A 14,212-nucleotide genomic window follows, 5' to 3' on the forward strand; every position below is an offset into this window, starting at 1 on the left:
TAGATTTTTACTGTTTTTAGTTGGACACGACTGATGACAAGATGGACAACATGGAACTGGATAAGAGATAAGATGTCAGGCACATGCAAAAGAGTATCTTCATCAGCTGACTTACTCATTTCTTGTTTCTGTGAGGATTTGCTATTATACAAGAAGAAACAACTTAATCCTAAAATCCTTAGTCCATGGTTATTTTTCTAACTACTACTACTTTATTAATTTATTTATATATTTTTTGTTCTGACAAGCCTGTAGATATCTGAATAATTAGAATTTCTTACATAAAATTTTTCCCGATATTACCATCCTTATGCCAGGTTTCGAACTTTTGTTTCCTGGAAAAAATAGCTAGCGATCATACACAAGAGAGACAGGTTAAAAAATTCTTGTAAATTTTTGTAGGTTAAAAAATTCAATTCAATTCAATTCAATTCAATTCAATTCAATTCAATTTTATTTGTATAGCGCTTTTAGCAATTTTCATTGCCGCAAAGCAGCTTTACACAGTCAAAAGAATTATTTAAGTTTGTATGAAAAAAAATGAGTGGCGTTTGAGTCAAACAGGGACTGGTGATGAAAATCGTCATGAATGAAGGCATAAAACTTCCAAGATGGCACCGGTGAGGTCGGCTGCCGTCACGACTGCTCCAACCGTTTGTGTGTTTTAAATTTGTTTTTTTAGTAACTTAAAACTGGTTAAATATATATATATATATATTTTTTTTTATATCCTATATTTTATATTTATTTCTGCAGCAAAGTTTTTTCATATTTTCAGAACTTATTTCTTATTGATAATCCTGATTTTAAAGTCACGAGCAGTCGTATGAGCATTTCATTGCATATCGTACGTGTATGACTGTCTATGTGACGAATAAAATTTAAATTTAAAAACTAATTGACATTTACAGAAGAGCCAACCGAGGTCGTTCCCGTGAACATTCAGCGAGAGGGATGACTGATACAACTTGCGGAAGAGATTCATCCGTACAGTGTGAACTGTACACACAGTCTTTCACCAACTTCACTTGCACATTACAGGGACTTGGCTGGGAGTTATTGCCACGCGGCCCCGTACGGTCCTGACCTCGCTCCAAGACGTTTCCAAATGTTTAGGTCGTTTGGGAGAACTGCGTTTTTAGACGGTTTATTCACGGCCTCGGCGTACTGAGAAAACTTGATATTGTCCAAGCACTAGTGAAACACTTGACTAAGTGCATTAGTGTATCAGGGATTATATAGAGAAATAAACTCTTTTTAAATTTTACCTCTCACAACGGTGTTGTGTTATTTTGCACAATCGAAAGTCCCGGATTCATTTAACCACCCGGTCAGATTTTAAGACAATGAGTCTCAACCGGATTAACAGTTCCTATGCTGGTCTGCGGCCCTGACAATTGCTGGCAAAGACACGCAGGCCTGCATGAACTGGCTTCTATTGTTACTCAAACCGGACATTCCGTATCTCGGTGAAAGTAAATCCAATATGTCATACTGCATAAATTAGCCTCCCAATAATAGATACGAAAGTCATGCTTGGGCTGCTGGAGATCAGATCTATGCCAGAGCTGTTTTGCCATTCACAATGCACAAAGATATTATCGAGTCTAGAGATTTTATGGTCCCATAACTTACTATTTCTTTAACAACTTAATAAGGTCTCAGAGATCGGCCACAGTGTGCTAGTTAATGCTCCGGCTGAAATAACCCTCAGATAATGGATTTTTTTTCGTAAACTCCCTCTGTTTCACTCCTCCTTTAAACACACTGTTTCAGTGTCTATGTAAATGAACTACTGCAAAAAAGTGGAAGTGGAAATGGGAGGGGCTAATAACATGGCCAAGTCCAATTTGGTATCGTTCAAAGTTTTTCAAAATTATGCTTAAAAAGATTTTCGTATGTGATTAAAAGCTTTTTTGATCACTCTGAACGGCAGCCTACTTCCCTCCAGGATTGAAGAATCAGCACTTAATGGAAACAGCACACTTTTATTCAAATTGAATTCATACCCTGAAATTGGTCCAAACTGCTATAGTAGTTTAAGAAGGGTAGGAGATGTGTGTGATCTTCTACTGTTGTAGCAGATGTGCATTTAACACATCTGTGAGGCTTTTCTGCTCACCACGGTTATAAAAAGTGGCCTTCTCCTTTGACCACTTGTCATCAGCATAACGCTTCCACATGCAGAAATAACTCACTGGATGTTTTTTGTTTTTTAGAGTCACTAAGATAACATTTTTCTTCATTGATGATGTGAATCAGATGGCTTTCTTCCTCATGACTGTCTGGTTGACTAATTCATAAAGAACAGGCACAATGGTATTCCTAATAAAGTGGCTGGTGAGAGTACGTTTATTTTTGCGGTCATAAAATCTAGCTCTATCCAGTTAAAAAAGCCTGAAGGAGTAAAACATAATTAAGTTTATTAATTAAAAAAAAAAAAAGTCTGCAAGAGTTGAGCATAATGAAGTCTATTTAATGATGCAGTACAGAGGGTATTTATTCAAGGTCTACAGGATGTATTATGATTCTGTGCTGTGTTGCTCGGCAGATGAGTGGGGAGGTGACACCGGACTTGTATCGAGTAAGAGCAGTGCGGTAAAGGCCATCATTAAATAAAAAACTTTGACGACTTTTCTCATGATTAATTCATAAAGTTCAATATGTTTCTGCCTTGTTCAGCTGACAGCCTTATCTAGGGCATGTCACCATGCTGGTGTTTAATGCCTCGCTCCCGTCCGCACAGGGACAGTTCACATGACCAAGGGCTCCGACACTGTTACCAGGAAACCTGAGACGGAGAGATTATCTATAGTCTGTTACGCTTTGGATGCACACCGAAAAAGAATGAAGAATCATCATATACCGTTATCATAGGTTAGTTTTCTAATCCTGGTTAAATTGTGAAAGAGACAGAGGGATAATGATGTAATTCAGGAACGTGTATACTGTAAGTCTAATTAAAGGACAAAAAAAGGGAACCGACCACCAGCGAATTCGATTAAGATCCAGAGCTGAAGGTGCTCTGTTACTTCGAAAAAGGGTTAAATTACATCCAGCGCAGGCACAGTAAATCAGTTAAGAGGCATTTACTGTGAATGTCCAATCAGTGGCTCACAGAGCTAAAGATGATCAATCCTAATATGAAGCTTGCCATATCATCATCTCAGTCCACAGGGATCACATGCATTAGGATAATCTAAAATCTTCATTGAGCGAACTACAGTATAGTCAAATCATGATTATTTAATATTTCTTATGTTCATGTTTGCATTGTATTTCTGTATTGCTTTAAATATCTACATCTTTCCAGCTAAATCATATAATATTTGTCCTTTAATGGCGCATATATTGTATACACAAAATTAACCTCCAAAACCTCAAATTATAAAAGATTATAAACAACAGAATTCGCTATTTTGTTGCTCAGTTTATCAATATACAGTATGAGTAGAAAAGATCCAATAAGGGAGTCTATTTTAATTTCATGGACTGTATGGAATCCTTACCGTGGCTTACATTAATATCAACACCAGCATACACTGTATGTTTCACACTGCCTCGCCAAAAACCTCGCCTCACACCTCAATATTTTTGTGTGATTGCCTTAAGCACTGATTTCAGCACTGAATCCCTGTGGCATTATTTCAGGAACCTTTTGCAACATCACAACATTTATTTCTAACCAAAGTTACATTTATTTCTGGACAAAATCTTGTAGAGATTTGAGACAATCTATAAAAATGAATACGCCTGTTTTATTACAGATGTGATAAACTATGCATGATGGGAGCATCGCTTCATGCGCTTCCATTCTCACCCTGACACGCCCATCACTCTGGAATAGGCTCAGTCTGGACTCGTCAGATCACATGACCTTTTTCTATCACTCCAAAGTCCAATCTTTATGTTCCCTAGCAAACTGAAGCCTTTTATTCTTATGAGTCTCACTAACAAGTGTTTTTTTCATGGACACAACATTGTTTTTTTTTATAAATATTATCTATGCTTAATAGACTAGATCACTCCAAATCGAACAATGTTGGACAGCAAACTTTAACAGTATTAATTATATCATTTTGTTCGGCGCAATTTATTTCACCCATCTGCCTTGTTAGATATATTAGCGAAGATGCTTCTTTATAAATACGTTACATAAAAATGGCTAAAACCTTTGTACTGTAGTAGTGTTTTACACTTTTACTATTTTTTTTTTTTTGCAAATAGTTTGCGGTGTTTCTCAGTTGCTTAGTGCGGCTCATGCAGGCGATGGTATGTGGTAATTAACAAAGCAGCACCTGTGCTACACCATGGAATTCAGTTCGAGCCAACTGAAAAGTGGTTTTACAGAGCCTGCACGATGAAAATTTAGTTTAAAATGAACTAAATTTAGCCATAGTTATTTACACTAAATATAAGATTATACCACCTACATCTAGACATTTCTGTTCATTTAAATGTTTATATTTTTATAACTCTATTTTTCTTCGTTTTTGCAACTTCAAAAGATGTTGACAATTAGCAAAAATACAGTATCTCTCAATATCATAGACCAAAGTTGAAATGAGTATTGAAACCTTGAACTTTTCTAGAAACACATCAGATTGAATGATCTTACTGTTTATTTGGCTTATTGTAATCTTAAGCAGTCTGAAATGTGACTGTATAATATTTTCACTTGATATAATGCAATATTTTGCGGTGTGTTCACGGCATGCTAAGACAGATTAGCGGTAACAACGCCACAACCGATTTCACTGTACAGTAAAACCCTGGATTGCGAGTGACTCAGTTTGCGAGTGTTCCGCAAGACGAGCAGAGATTTTCAATAAAATTTTAACTTGGAAAACGAACAAGTCTTGGTTTTCGAGTTCGAGTATCATGTATCACGCATGATCACAACTGAGCCAACGGTTTTTCTCTCTCTTGTGCTGCGGAATTGTGGTTAAATCGTCTCCTCTTACTGGTATAATCAACATCTGTGTGCATGTGTGTACTGTTTTCTATAACACTGTTACCACGTGTGTTTATGTAAAACATATTTTGTGATGTTTTTCTGTCTGGACAGTATGCGTGTGTGCGTGATGAATAAAGAAAAAGCAAATCTCATTGGAGAGGTTAAAAACCATTTTCTCTCTCTGCTCAAGACTCAGCCTGCTCTATGTGTCTGTGTGCATGCGTCATTGGACACCGTGCCACACACGCACACTCACACACAGACCCCTCCTACTTTCGCCCTCTTTCACACTCTTTTTCTCTGCTCTACACAGAAACACTGCTCTGTCGTGATTCTTTTAAAAGTAAAGTGCAGGTAATTTTGTTTTATTTTTACTTTACAGCAGTGATTTTGTTAGTGTGACGCTCAATCGAGTATCATTAGAGAGATTTCTTGTTTATTTTTTCCGATAAAACAGTGTTTCCGTTGTGTGCGCGCGCGCGCGCGTGTGTGTGTAAAGAGTGAAGGAAGGCTGTGTAAGACGAGAAAAGGGGGAGCGGCTCCTTACTTTAGCTTCTCACATACACACACACACACACACAGCGCCTGAGCGCACGAACGGAAACACTTATCTGATTTATTTGACTTTTTTTTAAAAGGTAAAGTGCAGGTTAATTTGTTTTACTTGTACTTTATATTTTGTGTTAATTATTTTAATGTATTTATTTGTTTTTTTATATAACGAATAAAATGAGTTTTCACGTGTGCTTTGGAATACGAGCCTACTTCCTGAACGAATTATGCTCGTAATCCAGGGTTCCACTGTATCTGGTGATGTTTAGATGAGGAATGAGATAAATAAATAAATAAATGAATAATATATATTAAAATAAACAAACAAACAAAAAAAAACCATCATATATTGATCAGTAGAGGGTTGTACAGTCCGGATCCGTAGCATGCTGCATTGAGTAACAGTGCCGGTGTTGCATGATGTTCTCCAGGTTTATGATCCAGTCAATACATTTAGACAGACACGTTTCTTCAGGATTAAGCCCGGATGATCTGATGACTGTGCCGCATCTCTAATACCATCTAATCTGATGGTCACCACATCTACATTTAATCACTGAGTACCACCCGCCCCCCCCCCACCCCGTTGAGAATCAGAACACTTCTGTTTTAGCCCTGCCTTCTTAAGCCACGCTATTATCCCTGTCCGGCTCCCTCACTGCGCGCTCTAGTGTTCCCCGCCCCCCCGATCTAATGCAACTCCAATTCTCATTCTCATGAGCTAATTACCAAACGTTGCTTCGCTGAGTGTCGCTAAAAGGAAGACATTAAATGATGCATTGGGATGTGTGCTCTGACTCTGAGAATAACAGGAAGCCCAGGACCTTGGGGGTGGGGTGGTGGTGTTGGAGAAAGGGCGTTTGTCCGAAGTGCTTGGCTCATATGCTCCTGAGCGCTTTCTGCTCTGGTGGAGGTTGACAATAGGAGCCATGACGCTTCTGGCTTTCCTCGCTCCTACCTTAAGAGCGCAGAATACGGTGCACAAAAAGAAGATTTAGGACTCTAAATGCCCTCCCATTACACAGATATACACGACAGTAAGCCCGGAGCGTGCCAGCCTATAAAGCTGAGACACACTCGCCAACCTTCAGGCTTCAGAAATAATCAAATTTTCCAGACCTGCCGGGGACGTCAATAGAGTTTCAGTGACTGTGATTCCTGCATTGCGGAAAATCTTGTGCATGGGAAGAAAAAAAGCTCCAAACAAAAGCCAACATTATGAACAATTCTACTGTACTAAATAAATTATAATTATGTGTAATTTTGGTCAGCCTTAAAAGCTCTCAGATGCTGTTGGGGTCACTGGCAGTGTTCATGTACAGTATCTGCATTCAAACATAACACAATTAAGTGACTCCTCGTTGGCTGTATCTGGAAGATTGATAAGTATGTGCCTAAAAGGTGACCTTTCCCAGCACATGCCAGGCAGGAATCTCAGCAACTGGCAGGCCGTTTTAGAACGCCGCAACAATAGATAGAGTTTACGGGCGACTGTGGTGCTCTTATGGGTTTGAGGATTTGTTTAGGGATACAGTCCAGTAAGCACGAATGCAATCGATTAAAATCCAACACACCACATCATAATACTGTAACAATGAGGAGAAAGTCTACTATATTAAAAACATGCAGGGAGTGCGTTTGCGTGTATGCATGTTTCAGCTGTGTTGTGATGTCTTTTTCTAGTGCACTATTTGTGTAATTGAAGTGCACAATCGCTGCTGTCAGGCGAAACTCAAATAATGAGGCTCATATATCAGTTTTATACAGTACTGTATATTCTGAATATTATATATTCTATTCTGTCATTTACACCAGCAAATAAACAACATATAATTGTTATGTAATGTCAACATAAAAAAATGCAAAATGCTTTTCATCAGTGCTATTATTAGACAATATGTAGACAGATAATAGATCATACTATTAAACAGATATTTAGCTGCATCAGAGAAAGTATACTAAAAGCTTTCCCATTGTGTCACAGAGTTAGAAAGCAAACCGTGCCAGTGTTCTACAGTATGTGTACATAATGGTGGTAAGAAATGTAAAATAATGGTGTTCTGTAACTTTTGCTTCAAGGATGAATGCACACATCTACAAGGCTTTTCAAAACAATGGGCTCATTTTACTCTAAGAAGGCCGTATTTCCTTCTAGCCTGAATAATCTACAGAAGAATGCAGAAGGGTACAACAGAAATAAAACAATGCTGAAAAAATATGTCTATGCAGTATGTATATATTCGATCATAAATATTTGTTTCAATGTTAACTGATTACTTCTGTTTGATGTATTTATTTTATTAGAGCAATCTTGATCATAGATCTAAACCTAAACAAAAAGCATCAAAGTTTCTTAGGCAAGTAGGCACTTTATACAGTACAGTACATACCAAATATTTCTTCCCCATACAGTTACCAGCACTTTCTGTAAGTCTTTCATCTGTTATTTGTTTAACCCTTTAAGTGCACCTGCCTCTGCCTACTGCACTCATTCAGGATTAGGTTCCCATGAGGATCTGAGAGCAAGCAGTTAATAAGTCCAACAAAGATTTTAATCTCCGCATTTAACGGCTAAACGCTGTGTCACACTCTTACATTTAAATCATGCACCTCATACTGTCTACCTGTAGTACCTGTATATGTGTTGTATGTAAGGGATGATGGGCTGTGCGTTTCTAGGAAAATAATCCACCTCGGATGGTACGATATCGCCATCTCAAAAGGCAACACATGAGGTGTTGGGTTTTAAAAAATTATACAAAATGTCAGGCATGGCCGTTTTCACTTCGCCTGAGATTACAATCTTCAATTGATTGACGAAGCATATGTCTCTGTATTAAAGCATTTATAGAACGACCACAAAATCTTTTGTCATCATTTTATTCCCTTACCGATCTGACACCTGAAACTCATTCAACACGTTAATGAAATCTCTTCTAACCAGAAACTACACCACGTCAATGATCAAAATTTTTTTTCCATTAAACGGATCCTTTTTTTTAAAAAAGATGAAAAAGTTTTAGTGTTTATTAATAGCCCTAATAGCTTTACATTTTGACAGCACATCCACCATACCAGAGCTGTTTCTATAGAAACCAGTACAGAATGATTGCCTTTCTTTAAACATAACATATTTATGCTACAGCTGGAATTACTGGAACACAGCTGCTGTTATACAGTAGTAAACTAATGCGCACCTTCTGATTTGACAATTCAACAGTGCTGGAGTATGAACTAATGCTAAATATATTACCCCATATAAATCATAATCCAAATGAAATATGTGAAACTAAGCAGAATTCATTTACTGTATAATGTCTTAATACAGTGTATTAAAAGTATATATTTAGCATAAATCAAATGGGCAGTTGTCGCCTCGCACCTCCGGGGTTGTGAGTTCGAAACTCGCCTTTGATCTAAGTGTCGGTGTGTATGGAGGTTACATGTTCGCTCTGTGTACGTCGGTGCTTGGTGCTTTCAAACTGCACTTACTGTAGTGTATGATTGAGTGTGTAAATTTGTGTGCTTGTGCCCTGCGATGGGTGAATAAATAAATAGTTTTTTTTTCTTTTTTCATTATAATGATATAGTCATTAGATTGTACTACAACTGCTCGATGTAAATAATGCTAAATATGGGGCATGATAATGTACACGCTGTGCTTTCTCATAAGACAGAGCCGTTCCAAATGTAATATTTACTCTATACTGCTTAGGCAAATGTAGCACAGGTATAGTAATGTAGCCGTCTCTGAAAATATGATTACCTAAGCAGACTGTGCATTATCTGTAGGCAGACGTACAGCACAGGAACTTTTACATCAAAAGGTTCTTAATATTATGTGTTTTACCGTATGTGATCATAAAGTACTGATTTTTTTTATCTGATTTAATCACTATGGGGTAATATTTGCTCCCATAACTGCTCATACGGAAATGTAATACATGGAAATATGGTATATTAAATATAACAGATGTCTTTTGTCAGTGTAAATTGATAAAATATATAAATATATTCAGTATAAATTATCTTGGAAGCATTACCTGGTTAAAAAAATTATTTGGCAACTTATGGACAATATACCTTTATATTGTTGTATTGTTGCACTATAATTGAATGTATGGGTAACATATAATTTTGACATTTAGATGGCGTACATCACCATATATCGAAATGATTAATATACATTTTTAACATACAGTATATGACTATTTATATAACATATATGAAAACCTGTCTCTAATATATGGACATATAAACTGTAACATTTGGGTGGAATTTATTATTAAATTTATCAGAAAATTATCTCCATTTGCATGTTGATGCTGGTAATCCAGCATTAACCAACATAAACCAGCAAAAACTAGTTTTGAGTGATGAGGAATGTGCCTAGTTTCTGATGTTAAACTGAATATACATGTTTTTTCACTACCTGTTATACCAGTCGGTCCAGGAACAAGCCTAACTCAAATATACATTACATTCTGAAACCATTGTTTAATATATTTCATTAGAAACTGCAGGAAAAGACAACAATAACAGCAAGTAAGCTTTCAACATGCCTCTTAATGAACCAGTTAAATAGCAATCTATGTAAGGTTTCTAATTTAATGTTTATTATAATTAAATATCATCAAACTTTATAAAATGATTAACTCATATGTACGGTATTACTGTATCATTTTTTGCTGGATGACCCTGACTTTTTATTTTTTGAAATACAATAAGATATCAGGTCGCCATTTCTCACGGTTAATACTACAGTATGTAGCAATAACCACCAATTGTGCCACCAATGACCTTTTGTAACGCAAATAATTTTATGAACATACAGTAACACTTTAAATGTCCGGTTTGAGTGTATACAAAGATATGGTGACTATTTCTTTTTAATTAATTGTAAGGATTTATTTATACATCTTTTTAAAACAGTCAGTACAGTCTGCCTAAAATTATTAATAAACCTATTAGTTTTTTTTCTGACTTTTTCTTTTTCTTTTATGTCTGTAAAAAACTTTAAAAGTTCCCTGTTAACTTAAAATGTCAATCTGTCTGGTCACAGTTAGCCAGCTAATTAGGTTTCTTAGTTAGCTACAGGTATGTAGTTTTCTGTTAATTTATGTTGCATGTAGCACCTCGGTCCTGGAGGAAGGTTGTTTCGTGTCACTGTGTACTGAACTGTATATGGTTAAAATGACAATAAAAACCGACGTGACTTGACTTTAAACTATAGAGCTCACTAATAAAAAAAAAAAACTTAATATCTTTTTTCATGGTGGTTTGAATTAATTTCCTAAACTGTAAATAAATAAAAAAAAACGGGACCTCCTATGGTTCCCTTTACAGATTCCCTGAACCCTACGTACAGAACTATGTTATGATCATGGAATAATTTTAATCCAAACTTCATGCACAATAAAAATGAAAGTAATTTAAATGAAAAAAAAAAAAGGAAATCCTTCAGGGGATCCTTAAAATGAACCAAGCATTTTATTATTAGATGCAGTTCCTTGTGCTTGAAGCTTGACCCACACTAGACATGCTCTGTCTAGGGGCACAAATTCACACCCTCTTTATTACAGTTGGATGTAGCTTTTTTTTTTTTATTCTTACTATTGGGAAACGCCAGCCAAACACACACACTCACACACACTTACTCAAATTCTCTCTCTCTATCTCTTTCTAAAGATGGTGTAACTAATACCCTGATAAAACACTATCTTAATTGCATCCTTTTAAATACACTTTTTTTCCCCCTCTCCACTTGCTTTAACAATCCAAACCATTTATACATCCGTTCACAGATCTGGTGTTTGTTTTTTCTTCTTCTGCTGTTACGTTTTATTTATTTGGACAATAGAGTAGAAAATGTGTGTTTATCGCTTTTATTAGCTTCTTTTTGTCTGCTTCGCTTTTTATGTTCAGGAATAATGACCTGTAAGGAAGTCCTGCACATGGCGAGAGAGCGCGTGGCGAGCCCAAATAAGGCGTCCTGAAAAAGTAGGCTATATCTTTTTTATCGCTGCTTGTTCTGCTTTTGCTGTGTGTTTGATCACAGACATCACACATTGGTGTTTCTGCACAATATCTTACATAAGAGTTTGAGACAGACTTCTGGGAAGGCAGTGCATGTGTGATAGTGTGAGTGTGTCCCAGAAATGTCCCCCAACAGCTTGTCCTATTTTTTTTTTTCTCTTCTTCTTCCCCTAACTTGCTCTCACATTCATCCTCATTTGCATTCTCAGTACAATGCCTGTTTTTCTTTCCTCAAAAAAAAAGCAGCGAGCGAAGTAGGCCATTAGGTTGTGATAAGCCCTCGCTTGCTTGTATCCCTCTCTGTCTTTCTCTCTCTCTCTCTCTCCACTTCCTTCCTTCTTTGCAAATGGTCTGAGGTGATGTCAGGTTAATCTGTTGCGGTGGCAGATGCCGGACATCATTAACCTGCGAGTACCTCCTAAGAACGTTTCCTTTCCTACGTCTCTATCCTCCATCAATTGAGAAGACCAGACAGAGCGACTGCGAGCAGGAGAAGGAAACAGGGAAACAAATGAGTTAATAGACCTCATTTCATGCAGTGCTGATCTTCACAGGCTTTGTTTTTTTTTTCTGTTGCTCTGGTTCGTCTCCTTTAGATGCCACCGCTACCCTGCTCGCTGCCTGCCGAGTGTGAACACAAAATGAAATCCTTTTTTCTCTGCCTAGAGCTCAGCAGCTTTGGTCTCCACTCTTATTACGTGGAAGAAACAGAAATGGCCCTCAGACCATGGACCACCAAGCAGCACTATACCTTTTTCCAAGTAGTGTGGTTATAAGACCCCTTTCCTTTTCTTGGAGAAAGCGAGAGAGAGAGAGAGAGAGACCCTCAGAACTCGTCATGTGGAATAAATGAACTCATTCATTCACTCCGTGCTGTGGAAATGTGTCCACACCACAAACCCAAAGTAAACAGGCATGAGGCGCTACGCTACGCTACGCTACGCACTGATGGAACTATTAAGACGATACACTTTGCCGCACATTCGCAGCAGTTACATAAGCAGCCTGAATAACAGGTTACCGCTTGCTGTTAGTCAGCCTCAAACTTTAGTAATGATCATTATTCTAAAATAAACTTCATAAATTGTACTTACAAGTCAATTATCTCCAAAACAAGCCTTAAACGTGGTTAAGATTCTACAGATCTCTGTAATTGTACCGGTATTTGTTGACCATTCTTCCATTCAATTGGGTTGAGATCTGGTCAGACATAACATCCATCCATCCATCCATCCAAATATTAATACTATCCATCCATTATCCATACCCCTTATCCCCTGTAGGGTCGCAGGGAACCTGAAGCACAAGGCGGGGTGCACTCTGGATTGAATCACACACTCAATCATGCACTACGGCCAACATGGAAATGCCAATCAGTCCACACTGCATGTCTTTGGAATGTCTGAGGAATGTGGAGTACCCAGAGGAAACCCACCAAGCTCAGGGAGAACATGCAAACCCCCCAACCCTGGAGGTCTGACGCGACAGCGCTAACCACTAAGCCACCATTCCACTCGAGACACGTATCCTTCGCTTACAAATACATGCATCGTGGAGCAGAGTCGGAATAACTCTGTATTGCTGTGACCCGTCCCTTTATAAGGTCGTCTCTTGCCTGAAAGCAAAATTTCTTTCACAGCAAACAGTTTTTTTATTGTGTATGTTTGACAACTTTGGTTAAAACCACATTGATTAATGATTCATCTGAAGGCATCACCTCTCTTTAGACCAGTGTCTACGGTTTTTGCAGCACTGAACACTTAAATGTGCTTTTGTCATTCAGGGGGTTCTGCACTGCAGCCCCGTTATAATATCTCTCTCTCTCTCTCTCTCCCTCTCTCACTCTCTTTCTGTGTGCTTGTGGATGGGAGCGTTCATGCCGACAGTCTAATCACATCCCGCAATGACATTTTTAGTCACCGAAAGGACAGTTAAACACTCAGTCAAACAGTCTCTTGGCCACAATTTTACAAAAAAAATGTATTGATGCGTTTTTACATAGAGCTGAATGTCACTGTTCCTACTGACACGACTCAGTGGGTTGAACTCCCGCCATCAACGCCCCAGTAAGAAGCGCTTTCTTATACAAGAACAAGGGCGAGTCAAAAATGATCCGTACTCCGGTTATATTAAAACTTTTGCAGGCCGCTGTGTCCATATAAGGCTCCTCTCTTCCCCGGTCAGTGGTCTGAGGGTGTGTCAGGTGCTGAAACAATTCACGGAAGTGCATAAACAGAAATGTTTGGATATTTGCGAACACAATGTGGGGCGAGTTTCTTAAAGAGAATCATTTCTAGGGACGAGACACGGATTCATCACTACGAGCCCGAAAGTAAACGGCAGCGTCTGGAACGAAAACACCCTTAATCACTGACAGAGAAAAAGTTCAAAAGTCAACCATCAGCTGGGAAATTCATTCATGCTTACAGTTTTCTGGGATTCTCAAGGGTCAGAAGTATTGGAACATTATCAGGAAAAAGGTTTGACAATCAACAGTGCTCGTTACAGTGAGACGCTTATTGAAGAGCTGAAGACTAAACTTCAGATTAAACACAGAGGACCGCTATCCGAGGGTGTCGTGATCTCATGTCCGCACGTTTCCACCCACTCTATCAAGGTGTTAAAGTGTCCTTCCTACAGTCATGATCTCGCATCATTAGACCCTTA

At 38.0% G+C, this 14,212-nt stretch overlaps 1 protein-coding gene across 1 annotated transcript in view; it reads right to left on the bottom strand.

Annotated features, from left to right (window-relative positions):
• The window catches only part of LOC128519636 (exostosin-1c), a 64,507-nt gene that overhangs the window by 40,274 nt on the left and 10,021 nt on the right, over nt 1-14,212 (bottom strand). The window lies entirely within an intron of this gene.

The sequence above is a fragment of the Clarias gariepinus genome, chromosome 3, assembly GCF_024256425.1.
Source record: "Clarias gariepinus isolate MV-2021 ecotype Netherlands chromosome 3, CGAR_prim_01v2, whole genome shotgun sequence".
Taxonomy (NCBI): domain Eukaryota; kingdom Metazoa; phylum Chordata; class Actinopteri; order Siluriformes; family Clariidae; genus Clarias; species Clarias gariepinus.